The sequence below is a fragment of the Taudactylus pleione genome, unplaced genomic scaffold (assembly GCF_031769625.1).
Source record: "Taudactylus pleione unplaced genomic scaffold, aTauple2 ptg000897l, whole genome shotgun sequence".
NCBI classification, from domain to species: Eukaryota; Metazoa; Chordata; class Amphibia; order Anura; family Myobatrachidae; genus Taudactylus; species Taudactylus pleione.
The window spans coordinates 2,937,087-2,951,088 of NW_028285298.1; the positions used below are offsets into that span (position 1 = coordinate 2,937,087).

The following is a 14,002-nucleotide window of genomic DNA, read 5'->3' on the forward strand; positions in this document are numbered from 1 at the left end:
ATGAGGGGAGGGTGGGGTCCTTGTTCGGCTTAGGAATGAGTGTAGTAAAGGCCTTATTAAAGGTGGGGAAAACTGGCGTGTCTAGTTGAATTGTATCATGGTTCAATAGTTTGTAGTATTCAGCGGAGTACCCATCAGGTCCTAGCTAGAGCTATTTCTCCTGTAATAGCCTCTAAAATATCCCTTCGCTCAGGAGTAAGGCTAGGGAGTTCTGCTTCATCAAGTACTTAAGTCATTAGAACAGGATCTGATGGGAAGGCTTGGTAAAGCAATGTGTAATAATTCTGGAACGCTGCAGCAATGTAAGAAGTTTTAGTAAAAAGGGTCGTATATTAGGGGTCGCGGATAGCCGTGACATGATGGCGTCATTTGGAGGATTTAGTCATATTAGCCAGAAGAGTGGCAGTTTTATTTCCCCACCGAAAAAAAAAATCTGTTTCGAGTAATCGAACTTTAATTGGGCCTGAGCTAAGAAAAATATCCAATAATTGTCGAGAATGTATATAAGAAGCGTAAGGGTTGTCAATATAATTTTGTAGTGCGACACGTAAAGATCTCTGTAGCTCAGTGCGCTTGATCTTAACCTTGTTTCGTGTGGTGATATAAGACAGTATATGACCCCTCCTCACCACATTGGATTTTTCCCAGAACAAGACAGGGTTGTCCCAATGTTCTAAATTGTCATCAGAGAATTCTGTCCACATTAATTTAAGGCATTTTTGGAAGTGTTCAGATCGAAAAGGATAAGACGGAAATCGCCACAATATATTGCGGGCATTCACTGAGGAAACAACCATGGACAATGATACCGGGGCATGGTCTCCTACAACGATATCACCCAGATGTGTCGCAGTTATATCTGTGAGTAAATTGTCAGAGATTAGAATATAATCAATACGAGAGAGAGAGAGACACTCATGCACCCCCGAATGGAATGTGTAAGACTTATCGGTTTGATTGAATAACCTCCAGGGATCTACCAAAGAGTGAGCAGAGCATAACCGGGAAATGTGACTCCATTGGGATAACGACAAGTTTAACAGGGCTGGAAATTTGTCAATAGAGGGGTCAGCCACTGTATTGAAGTCACCTTCAAAGACTTGACTATGAGGTATATTTACTAAAGTGAGAGTTTTTAGAAGTTATCTAGATATTATCTTCTAGAAGGTGTTAGATAAATGATAAGTAGAATCTGATTGGTTGCTATGGACAAAATCTCCACTTCTAAAAACCCTCCCTTTAGTAAATATACCCCTATGAGTTTCCCTCCCCAAAAATAACTGCAAAATATCCTGAAAGAAACCATCTAAACTGTTATTGGGCGCAAATATGTTAAACAATGTGTATTTAACATCGTGAATTTGAACGTTATATCGACCCTCAGTATCTAATACAGTGTCTAAGATAGTGTATGGTAAATGTTGAGCAAAGACAATAGTGGCACCACGAGATTTGGAATGGTAAGAGGCCGATATACAATCGCCTATCCAATCAGCACGTAAAGAGGATACATCACCTGGCCTCCAGTAAGTCTCCTGAAGAAAAATTATATCTGCGTTCAGCTTTTTCAAAGAGGAGATAACTTTTTTATGTTTAATTGGGGTGTTTAATCCCCCCCACATTCCAAGTGGAGATCCTAAGGGCATAGGAGTCGTGAGTGGTTTGTGTATGAGAAGTGTGTCTAGAGGTCATCCAATGCCAACTGAGGGGAATTGATAATCTAAAGGAAGCCTAAATAACAGAGGATCTCCCCCATCCCAGCAAGTAGAGAAGACCCCCAAAAAAACACTCCTTTAAAGACTAGATATCTGGTATGCAAACTCGAGTCCACATGAAACAATAACATATGAAATAAAGGAATTGACAAATAAACATGCTTCAAACTTTTTTTATATAATTTTCCATGAAAACACTCGAGCCCCAGTGCGTCGATAGAGATAGCAATAAACAAAGAAATAAAGAAATGAAAAAAAGATATAGTGATAACAATAAGCCAGGGGAGGCATAAAACAAAGTACCATTGAGGTAAGTCAAGAAATACTATTTCCTCTCTTCTTTCTCTCTTTTTTTTGTCCCTCTCAGTTTCCCTCTCCTCTCTCTGTTTTATATTTTTCCTCTTTTGTACTCATACTGTATAAAGCACATAATTCAAGTAGCTGTGAAGAGTATAGCTCCCAAGATTTCACGTAGAGCAGCGGGAAGGTGACCCCCCCAGAAGGCGACTTTGAAAACTAATGTGAGTGGACTGCAACTGGGCCATCAAAAATATAAGTCTGCCCATTCTCAGTGACTTTCAATTTGGCAGGATATAAGAGTACAAAGCGTTTGTTGTTTTCCACCAAAAATTTACAGACCGGAAAAATTCCTTGCGTTTCTAGACCACCGCTACCGAGAAATCCTGAAATAGAAGGATCCGATGGTCGTCTATCGTCAAATCTTTCAAACGCTTGTAAACAAACAAAATTTTTTCTTTGGCGTAGTAGTCCAGAAACTTACCAATAATTGGGCGTGGTCTGCCATTACCCCCTCCCCCTCCTGTCCAAGACTGTGTTCCCTTTCAATTTGCAGGACCCCCAATTCAGCATGTACATTAAGAGCCAAAACGAGGATAACACCCAGATATTCAAATAAAGCCTGACCTTTAATACATTCAGGAATACCTATAAAACAAGTTATTAGAACTATGGTGATTCTCCAGGTCCTCAACTTTATCTACCAATAACTGAAATGAGGTTACTGAAGAAGCAGACGATGTCTGGAGGGAACTAATAGTCTTCTAAGTCACTAACACGTTAGTTCTACTGCAGCTAAATGATTGGTATGATCAGACAAATGAGTGAGAACAGAATCCAAAGAGGACTGAAATCTGTCCAAGCGTTTCTCAAGTTTGGGCATTAATTGATCATATTTTTCCTAAATTTTTGGTAACGTGGGAATTTTTTTTAATCAATTTTAGGCATAAGGGCTTCAAATTTCTCATCAATTTTGGGCATAATGGCTTGAAGTTGGGAAGTCATATCTATATTGGGTAGAAACATCAGAGGTAGTTTTAGTGGGTGAAGACTGGGATGCACCTAATTTAGCCGGTTTAACCATTGGATGGTCTGGGAAGCAAGGGCAGCGATGATTTACGAAGAAATCTTTCTATATACCAAGTAAAAAATATCAGCTAAATTGACCGTAGCAGCTGAAAGAGGTCAACTATAGCAGTACAAGTTGTAATTAACACATGAAATAGTGCAGTGAGAAAAATTTAACCTCCCCTAACAATCCTGTAAATAATCACTTAATATAACTAAATACAGGGGGGGTAGTGCCGAAAAATAGCCCCTGTATATGTATCTAATACATAAATAGTATTAATTTGCAAAAAAAACAATGGAAATAGCAGTATATATTTAACCCACTAGATGGCGCTTGTGGTTAAAGGATACTCCAGCTATTCAGTTATAAAACAATTAAAGCAGAGAAAAAGAAAAAAAATATATATACTGTATATATATATATATTGCAGTGTCTATTGCTAATTGCTCATTATTGCTATAATGTTTATGTTTTTTCTTTGAACTACGCGGCTCTTCCGGCATACAATGTGGCAGACAGTCGGTAGGAAATTGGTTACTCACAATATAGCGATAGTCTCAGAAGGCCTGATTTAGAGATGGAGGCAAATCCCGTCCTGACTGCGATTCCGTAGGCAGTGGGAAAATATGCTATTTGCTTAGCTGATGTCTTGTGCACTGAGATGCCCACCTCCGGCGCCTGGCCTCCGCCGCTTACATACAGAAGCGGAAACATCGGTCGCAAATTGTGCTTCTGAGTAAGCTTATGCTGTCTCAGACACAGCGGCTTTCCTAAGACGCCAGACTTTCCAGCTGCGCACTAATTCACAGAGGCTCACCGGGGCACGAACTGAAAATGGTCTCGTACACCTGCGTTATTCTAACCACCCCGTAATATCCCCCAAAGGCTGACTACCTGTCACTCATTATGCAAATAAATCCTTGGTGCAGTCACTGTCAGTAATCCATCGTCTCGTGTGCGCAGTGGGAAAAAAACTTGTTCCACTGCGTCTGACATTGCACGCATCTCTGAATCTGGGCAACAGCCTTCTATTGGTTCCTCTGTATGTGAAGACCAGTATAAAGCACATAACGTTCATGGTTTATTTATGATTTTCTAGTTTTGCTTGGGGGCTTTCGTGCATTACACAAACCTTTGAAATTCAAAGTGTCTGGAAGAGATTTCTCACAATCTTATAGTAAGGCAAGAGATTCAAACCCCCTAGCCCACCTTCCCCCCCACCAAATCCACAGTCAGATCTATACATTTGCCTTATTGTCAGATGTAGTGGTTTTACCCAGGGCCGGACAAGCCCACAGATGTACAGGCCCCACCCCTTCCTGTAGGGGTCAGTAACTTGGTGGAGCAGGATCATGAATGAACTTGGGTGCTTGGTTTGTTCTATGAAAACTACACTAAAGGTGCGTACACACTGGGCGATTAAAGTGGACGACTGAATGATAATGATATCGTTATCGTTCAGTCCACTTTATCGTCCATTTTTTTACCTAAATGATGAACGATAACGAACGATGCGCATTCCCGCAGGTCGTTCGTCTTTATCGTTCATCGGGCAAACATGCATGCCAACCTGACGATATTGTCAGGTTGCTGCATGTTGGGGAATGGGGGAGAAGGCCCGGCGCTGAACGATATTGTTAATGATATCGTTCAGCGGGTGTACTCAATGTCATGAACGACATTGAGCACACCCTGCCAGGGACACACTAGACGATATCGCTCAGGGAGCATATCGTCTAGTGTGTATGCTCTTTAAGATTAGCCCTCCTGCCAATCCAAGTGGGTGGCCGTGACACACCCCTTTCCCTTCCTTTATAAACTGGCCTGGTTCCTTGCGTGTCCTCTCTAATGATTGGATAAGACTCTCTTAGGTGACTAGCCACACCCCCTCTAATGACTAGCCACACCCCTTAAGCTTGGGCGCTTGTCACCGCATTCCCTGGTGGACCCTTCATGCCTCAATCTGACTGGTTTTACCTGGTTTGGAGACTATTAGGGGTATTCAATATGGGTGCGATAACATCATTTTTTGCGTTAATATCGCACTTTTTAACGTTTTTGCGTTAATATCACTTGTTTTAGTTTTACACTGTATTCAATTTCAAAGACTTATCGCAGTTTTGAAAAGTCTTTGATAAAAAACGGTGATAACTTTTCACCATTGAATAGGTGTCGAAAAAAAGTGCAGAATTGGGGTTTAGGGGTGCAGGCTTAAAAAAAATAGCCTGCACCCCTGAGATTGACATTTAAAAAAGAACTGTGTCAAAAAAAGTTTAAAAAAAAATAAGGGCACCCCAAAAAATGTATTTAAAAATTGGGGTCCAAAAAAAAAATGGGAAAAAATTGTTAAACAATAGGGAAATAGATTCAGGGCTATTCTGCATGTATGCGGCAGGTGTTTTGAAGAATAGAATTATAGCGGCAGGTGCACAAATGCAGAATTTTAAAAAACTTACTTTAGGGACATCAAAATATGCTAGTACCCATTTTCATGTACCCCAAATTTGATGGGACCACTTAAAAAAATGAAAAAAATAACCTAAGTGCTCTTCTGCATCACTTCTTCAATGTCGGGAAAAAAACACCTGCTGCGGCTATTTAAATCCCTGACTTTCAATTAAAGGCTAAAACGGGGGTACCCATAGTGTTCCCCCATGTTTTTACAACTTTAGGGGGGTCTTACAATTATTTTAAGGAAAAATTCGTAACTTTACGCAAATCCAACTTCGGAGTTTCCCGTTTTCGTTAATTTTATATTGAATACGGGGATAAGCGGGAGCGCGCACCAGACTTAACACAGAAAAAAACTCCGATATGAAACGTTAATTCGACAGTGAAGTTAACGTTTCATATTGAATACCCCTCTATGTCCAGTTATAGACAATACTTACATTAATTTATTTCTTGATGGTAGACCAGTGATGCCATACATGCACATTTGTGCATCATTGACTGGTGGAACACTTATCCTGTTGAACTGATCCATTTTTATAATTTTATTATTACTGGATAGGATTGTCAATGGCCATACGTGCTAAAGTATTGACCTAATCAGCCACATTACCCTGAGGTCAGCTGATCAGTTCGGACACTTATCTCTCTTCCTGGTTGCTTTGATGATTGTTTGTTTGGTACAATGTTACCGCAATCATTATTTAGGAGCAGTGGCATTGGTATGACAGTTTCTGTGTCGGCTTCACCAACTGATCATGTTACCAAGCAGCTTAAAATGCTTAACGTTGCAATATCTGGGGTGTTATAACTTTGTGTATGTGAATATAGAAGGAATATCTACTCTCTAGAGCCATGTTTCTCAGGCTCTGTCCTCAGGACCCCCAGTTTATGTTTTCCAGACCACTCTGGATCTGTACAATGTCAGTTAGCAATGAATGCTCCACATCTTTTATAGTCTGTCGGTGAGTAATGACTACATCTGTGCACCAGCTAGGTCGTCAGGAAAACATGCACAGCTAGGCAGGGACGTGCGGTGAGGTCAATGGCTAGGGAGGCACTGGCTAGTATCAGAGCCATGTCATGCTGGGTACACATCGTGTAGTGTGTACTCCGCTTTACACAGAAGGTGTGGTGTCTGCAGGGAAACCCCCTATCCTGTTACACAGTGATTTTCAAGTCTCCAGGCAGTGTCCTGTTGCCCACAGCAGGCCCGTCTCATCTTTTTCGCCTTTGTGTATTTCCTTCCCACTTCACTGCTTCTGAGCTCTGTCTCCGATGCCTGAGTACTTCCTGGACTGGTCACCTGATCATCAGAAGTGTCCATCAGAGCTCAAGGCACGCCCCCTCAAAGTGAGGCATGCCTCCATTAGCTATTTTTCTATGTGCTTTATTGGCTTCTTCGTGGTCCAGCCCCAGCTCCAGGCAGTGTCTGAGCTATTAGAGGAGAAGCTGATCATTACGGGTATTTTTTCTGTGTGAAAGGTCGAAATTGCCAGGTCTCTGACCCTGGTAAAAAGCAGGATCAAAGTTCCGGGAATTACGTCCCAGATTGACATTTTCACACAGAAAAAATGACCCGTGTTGATCAGCGTATTACTGGGTAAAAGTGCTTTACCTGGTAATTGAGTTTTCTGTGTGAAAGGGGTATAACAGTATCAGGCAGTTGAAGTAGAGTGTATACATAAAACTCCCTTTGCTAATCACCCAGAGACCCTGAGTCCTATTAAGCTGCTCCGGTACCGTAACTAGACTTTTTGGTGCCCTGTGCCAGAAAGAGCATTGGCGCCCCCATCATTTTTCAAGGGGACATAATGCACCCAAAAAAGGGCCATGGCCTCATAGGGAAGGGCCAGGGAAAAGATAGGAGAGGCCAGGAGATGCTGGGGATGAAATAAGAGGAAACTACAAGTGAGAATCATAATAAACAGAAATTTGACAGGCCCAAACAGCGCCCCCTGACCTGTGGTGCCCTGTGCCATGGCACTGGCGCCACTACCCTAGTTACGGTCCTGAAGCTGCTAATTAGGGCTATGCAGTAATTGTTGATTACATGTGTGTGACTGGGAGGGTAGAATGACACTTGTTAAACACTCCCACTCTCTTAGCTTGTGCTTAGAGCTAATGTATGAAATGCAGCAAATGCTGAAACATTGCAATATGATGATATAGGGGTCTATGTACTAAGCAGTCATAAGAGACAGAGTGAAAAGTGATAAGTCTGTGATAAGGTGCCAGCCAATCAGCTCCCAACTGCCATCTCACAGGCTGTGTTTGAAAAATGACAGTTGGGAGCTGATTGGCTGGCACCTTATCACTTTTCACTCTGTCTCTTATCACTGCTTAGTACATAGACCCCATAGGAAGATAGAGCCAATTTGACACAGAGTGGATCTCTGTAATTATTCAAGGACACACTGGATAGCCTGTAAATACCTAGTAGCTAATTAATGAATGCCCTAGCACAAACTGTGTAATATTAGTAATATGATTTTGACTTTAGAGTTTCATCTGTGTTGAATTGATTAACATACATGCAGATATCCTAACAATATAAATATAATACTCCTATAACTCTACCTGCGGCAAGTGGGGCATTCTGAGACTCTAAAGAGAAAAATATCTGAATAACAACTGAAATAATTAAATATCAGCCCTATGAGATATTTTGAATACCGATATGTTCAGCTATATATACATTAATAATCTCTCTACTCTGAATAAACAAAGTGTCACGGTGAACACTATTATTTTATATAGTGAATATACATCTGATGTCCCGAATAAAAAGGCATAATTATTACTACTATTTCCTTCTATGTTTAGTACTTTGTTGATATAAGAAACATATCTTAGAAATCCCTTTATACTTTCTCACGGGATACGTTCAGTATGCTGGCAACGGGGATGACGGCAGTCAGAACACCCACGCCGGGATCCCGACACTTGTCAGAATCCTGGAGCCGGCGTCCCGAAGGTAAGTAGCGGGGTTAGGGGGAGGGTTAGGATCTAGGGGGAGGGTTAGGTTTAGGCACTGGAGAGGGATTGGGGTTAGGTTAGGACACTTTACTCTAGGCATCAGGGATTGTAACCTGGTCGGGATTCCGTGTTGGGATTATGACCGCCGGAATCCCGTGCCCATCCCCTTTCTCATTGTGGGTAGGAACAGAAAAGTGCAATCCCATCACTTGTCCCAGGAACTTTGTTCTCTGCCCGGAAAATGTTATAACAAAATAAAAAAATAGACACAGTTCCCTCATCATGTATATATTATATTTTATTCTATGCCAAGAACATGCAGCGGGTACATATGCACAGTGAGGTGTTAATCACAACTATTTTTCTTCCCTCACACATTTCTATATCTATCTGATTTTGCGTCACTGTATTTTATATATTTATTATAATAAAATGTTTTAATGTTATCATGACCATCTCTTTATTTCCTCTTGGAGTTTTCTATGTTTATAACAGTCCCATCCCAAAAATCATAATCTTATCTGACATATGGGGTATAAAATTTATCAAATAATTGATCTATATATTCCTTTAATATACAATGAGTGCATTTCTTGTACATAGGTGGGTTAACCATCGATGGTTTCACCAACCAATGGTCATCCTTCTTCTATTACCAGGCAGCGAGCTAATCTGAGGCGGGGCTTTGTGGGGCGCATCGTGGGGTGGAGCTAGGCTGTCACCAGGGAGAGAGAGAGAAAATTAAAAGCATTGAGGAACTGCTGGAAAACTATCGGATTTTCGCCATCGATTGCAAAAACCATCGCCCATTGTTTGTTAACCACCAACGGTCCATAGCCATTCCTACCTGACCCTGCACTCTCAGTGCCCAGCTGTATGTTCCCTCAAAGTTGGGAAGTAAACTCTTACTATAGCAAGTAGAGGTATTGCTACACCTACACAACACAATGCAACGACTCCCCTTCCTATGAAACAGCTGCAGCAGTGGGTTTCTGTATGCAACCCCCATTGCTTTGGGGAGCTGCACGCAGTGGAGGAGATGCAGAGTGGAAGCTGGGAAGCAGTGCAGCAGGGTGATAGAGGAGAGCAACCGGACAGGGCCCCATTGTGGAAATCATGCCTGGAAATGTCTATTTGTCCTGAAAACAGAGGGGGACCTGCAAGAGAAGAGGTTCCTAAACTCGGTCCTCAACGCACCCGCACAGTCCAGGTTTTAAATGATAACCATGCTTGGGCACAGGTCACTCAATTAGTACTTCAGTCTTTTGTGCTCAACCATGGATATCCTTAAAACCTGGACCTTTAAGGTGCTTTGAGGACTGAGTTTGGGAACCTCTGATCTAGAGCAGGGGTTCCCAACCACGGTCCTCAAGGCACACTAACAGTCCAGGTTTTAAGGATAGCCATAGTTGAGCACAGGTGTCTTAATTAGTACCTTAGTTATTTTGATTTAACCATCTGTACTTAAGCATGGATATCACTAAAACCAGGACTGTTAGTGTGCCTTGAGGGCCGAGGTTGGGAATCATTGATCTAGAGGGTGTCCTGATCCATTGTACATGGAACAAATAGGCCCATCAAAGTGCAAACTCTGAAAATATCAGACATTTCTCATCCCTAACCCACTTACCGTCACTTACTCCTATCCCCAGGACTGTATTGGGATTAGCCAATTATCAACATCATCCTGCGCTGGATCCCTGCCAGGTTAAACAACTATGCGCCCGTATGGACGTCTGCTGAGCATTTTGCGCTGACCTTTATACAGGGAGAGGGACATTGGCGAGTAGGGAGATACCACCATAGATGCCCGGTAATGATGAATGCAGGCGGTATCCACATTTGTGCCGCTGAGATCCAAAATGAAAACTATCGCTGATTGACAAATTAAGCACTAAGTCAGGATGAGGATAAAGGTAAGTAGAACAATGAAACCCAACCTACCCTGCATAGCTCTATAGATCTCGAAATATAAATGGAAGTAGGTAGCGCGCCAGCGGCAGCTACAGAAGATAAGGGGGAATAGGTTAGCCCCACAATGAACAATAATAAAAGACAGAAGTTGTCTTAGTCGGCACCAAAATGGGATGTGGTTCATAGCCCGGCGGTCGGGGTGCTGTCGCCGGAATCCCAGCTGCCAGCATCCCGACAGTAAGTATTGGGGTTAGGGGGAGGGTCAGGCACTAGGGTTAGGCTGCAGGTGGGGGGGGAGGGTTAGAATTAGGTAACTTTACCGGCAGGTGTCGGTATCCTAACCCTGTCGGGATGCTGGCGTCGGATTCTGACTACCAGGATCTTGAGCGCTGGCATCCTTTACCCAACCCACCTAAATAATTGTATATTTATATAACTGTGGGCCAATGAATGATAAACATTGATTTATTAATCCTAAACATAAATTATCTAAAACATATATATATATATATATATATATATATATTTATAGAATATAATTGTGGAATTTAATATAATCTAAACCTCCTCATGTATAGACATTCCCAAACATTTTAGAAACTGCAGCACCTCTAAGGAAGATCATTGTATTATGGGCCTGACACTGCGAGGGTGCAGAATGGGTTCTGCGTAGTCGCACGCAGACCATTCAATGCCGCTGCCTGATGGATAGACAGAGGCATTTAAGGGGTGGTGCTGGGGCGGCTGTCAATCCTGGAAACAGGGGCGTGTCCATTCTATTTTCCGGGAGTGACAAGCCCATGATCTGCGTTGATAGACGCAGAGTCCTGAGGCCCGGCACCATCCACCTTCGCGACCATCGCCCACCGATGATGACGATGGTGATCCCAGACTGCGACCTCCGTCGCAGTGCTGGGATTACAAATGCAGTAGGGAGTGTCATACACCTCCTGCTCATACATGCCTACCCTCCCGGTTTTCGCGGGAGGCTCACGATTTTTCGGGTAACCCCCCGCACCCCCGGAAGGGTAGGCATTTCTCCCGCTTTCTGCCCACTTCCTAGTGAAGTGGGCAGAATTAGGAGAACACCCGCGGCAATCGCGGGTCTCCGTGAAGGGGGCGGGGCTTAAGCTATGATTCTGCATGAATCACAGCATTTGGCCCCACCCCCTATGTAAATTGTGCCCAATCGCGGCAATTTTACAGCGAGGGGGCGGGGCTTAATGACGCAAATCGTCAAGCCCCGCCCCCGTCGGCCCCCTGCTGCTTCTCTTACCCGGGCTTCTCCCGGGAAGAGAATATTAAAGGTAGGCAACCCTGCTCCTGCTACATTTGCATTATTGCAAGGATGTAATTGCAAAGCTGCGTGCGTGCATACTGCATACATCTATCTATAGCCTGCGTACATACACCATATATCTATAACCTGCGTGCAGCTTTGCAATGGCAATCCTTTCTGAATCAGGCCCTATATGCTCAACACAGATGACACTAGGATTTAAAACTGAACGATATATGCTCAGTTATATTATACTGATACTTATTTCTAATAACCATGGTGCAATTTTGTTATTCAAGTTATACAAGAGGAGATTTAGGGGTATAGTTACTAAAGTGAGAGTTTTAAAAAATGGTGATTTTTTTTGTTGTTGGACTAACAGACTTCAGTTTATAAGGTTTTTATTAGGCAATTATCTAGCGGCACCGGTGCAGAGGAATCACCACACATTTTGCCGTTTAATGTAGCATACAGGGTTTATTTCTCCTCAGGGTATAGAGTTCAAGCGCAATAATAAAAGGCTAATAACATTCAATTTATTAACAAACAAAAGTATGTACAACACATTTCATGTAAAAATTACACTTTCAGGGCATTAGCCACATGAAGATTTTTTTTTTTTGTACGAAACGCACCTTAAAAAATGTGCATTTTTCAAACTCGGTCCTCAGGACCCCACACAGGTCATGTTTTCCAGGTCACCCAGCAGGAGCACACGTCTAGTCATTACTCACTGACACATTTTAAAAGATCCAGAGGTGGAGCTATTTATTTAACTTGTGATTCTGTGAGGAGACCTGGAAAACATGCACTGTTTGGGGTCCTGAGGACTGAGTTTGAGAACCTGTACATTAATTAAGTAAAAACGAATTACATTTTTTTTTTAAATTTAAAAATAAATAAAAATGTTTATGGGATGTCACACCACCCCGTGTTTATAGGTTCCTATTGTAAAATTGCCTCTCACCCCCATTGGCAATAGACCCCAAAGTGGCAATTTCTCCCTACTAGTATTACCCCCCCCCCCCACATGGTAATAGATTGCCATTTGTGTAACCCTACCTCTAGTATAAAAGACCTCCATTATTGCACAGGTCCCCCCCTCCTTCTACAGTGACCAGTGTCATTTTATTAACATATTTTAAAACCCCTCCATGCCCTAGTGCAGAGGTTCCCAAAGTCCACCATTACAGTCCACCTTTTAGGGATATCCATGCTTGAGCACAGGTGACTTAATTAGTACCTCAATCCATTTGATTTAACAATCTGGACTCAAGCTTGGATGTCCCTAAAGCGTGGACTGTAATGGCGGACTTTGGGAACCTCTGCCCAAGTGTCTTATGGAGCATAATACACCCCAACCCCCAGAACAGGTTTCCTCTTTAAAAGCCAGGGGAAGCAGCAGTGCTGCTTGGGATCAGAGGAGTAGCGTGGAACCATGGCGCCCGGAGAAGGGCATGTCATAGCGCCCCCTCCCTGTACTGAACTGTGCCAATGGGGTATGGCCAGCCTGCAGGGGAATACTGGTGAAGAGAAAAACAGCAAACAGTGGCAGTATGACGCTGAGCGTTGAGGTCCCATTGGGGGAATGGAATGCTTCAGTGATTTGACATTAAGGGGTAGCTCCTTTGGCTCGGCTTTATTTCTGTATAGCACCTAGGATCTGAATTATCTCCTTTATATCATTGTTATTAGTCAATAGAGCAGATTGTATTATAATATTCTGATAATTTAACTTAAATAGACAGAATAAATGTGCTAGAGTGAGATTCCACAGGGTGCACAGCTTATTACTGCAATTACTGCCCCGAGCAGCTATCACTGGAGTGGGAACACCTATGGGAAGCTCCCTTCTCAGCTATGCTCCTACTTCACACATATACATTGCACCTATATTACTGTGAGTACTACTAACCATGTCATGTTCTGTCTACCACTATTATTATTATTTCAGGTCTCCTAATATTTTTTAAAAGACCTTTAAAATAACACTGCATGGCCATGCCTGGGAACACCTTCATTACTTTATATAGCAAAGCAGTGACTTTTTTTAATCTCATACTTTATAATTGAAGTTTAAGCTTTTACCTCAGATGTGTAACTATTAAATCCATTGAAGGACAGAATGAGTAGAGAAGGAGGAAGGGGATCAAAGAGGAGAGGGGAGAGGAAAGTGCCGATCAGAGAGGGGAGGTTACAGAGGCTAATAAGAAAAGGAGAGGGGCAAAGAGCCAATCACAGGGTAGAGAGGGGAAGGAATTAGAGAGGTGAGAAGTGAATGTAATCAATGTGACA

The 14,002-nt window shown here is 42.5% G+C and overlaps 1 protein-coding gene across 1 annotated transcript in view; it reads left to right on the top strand.

Annotated features, from left to right (window-relative positions):
• LOC148474082 (uncharacterized) overlaps nucleotides 1–14,002 on the top strand; it is a 73,100-nt gene that overhangs the window by 21,946 nt on the left and 37,152 nt on the right. The window lies entirely within an intron of this gene.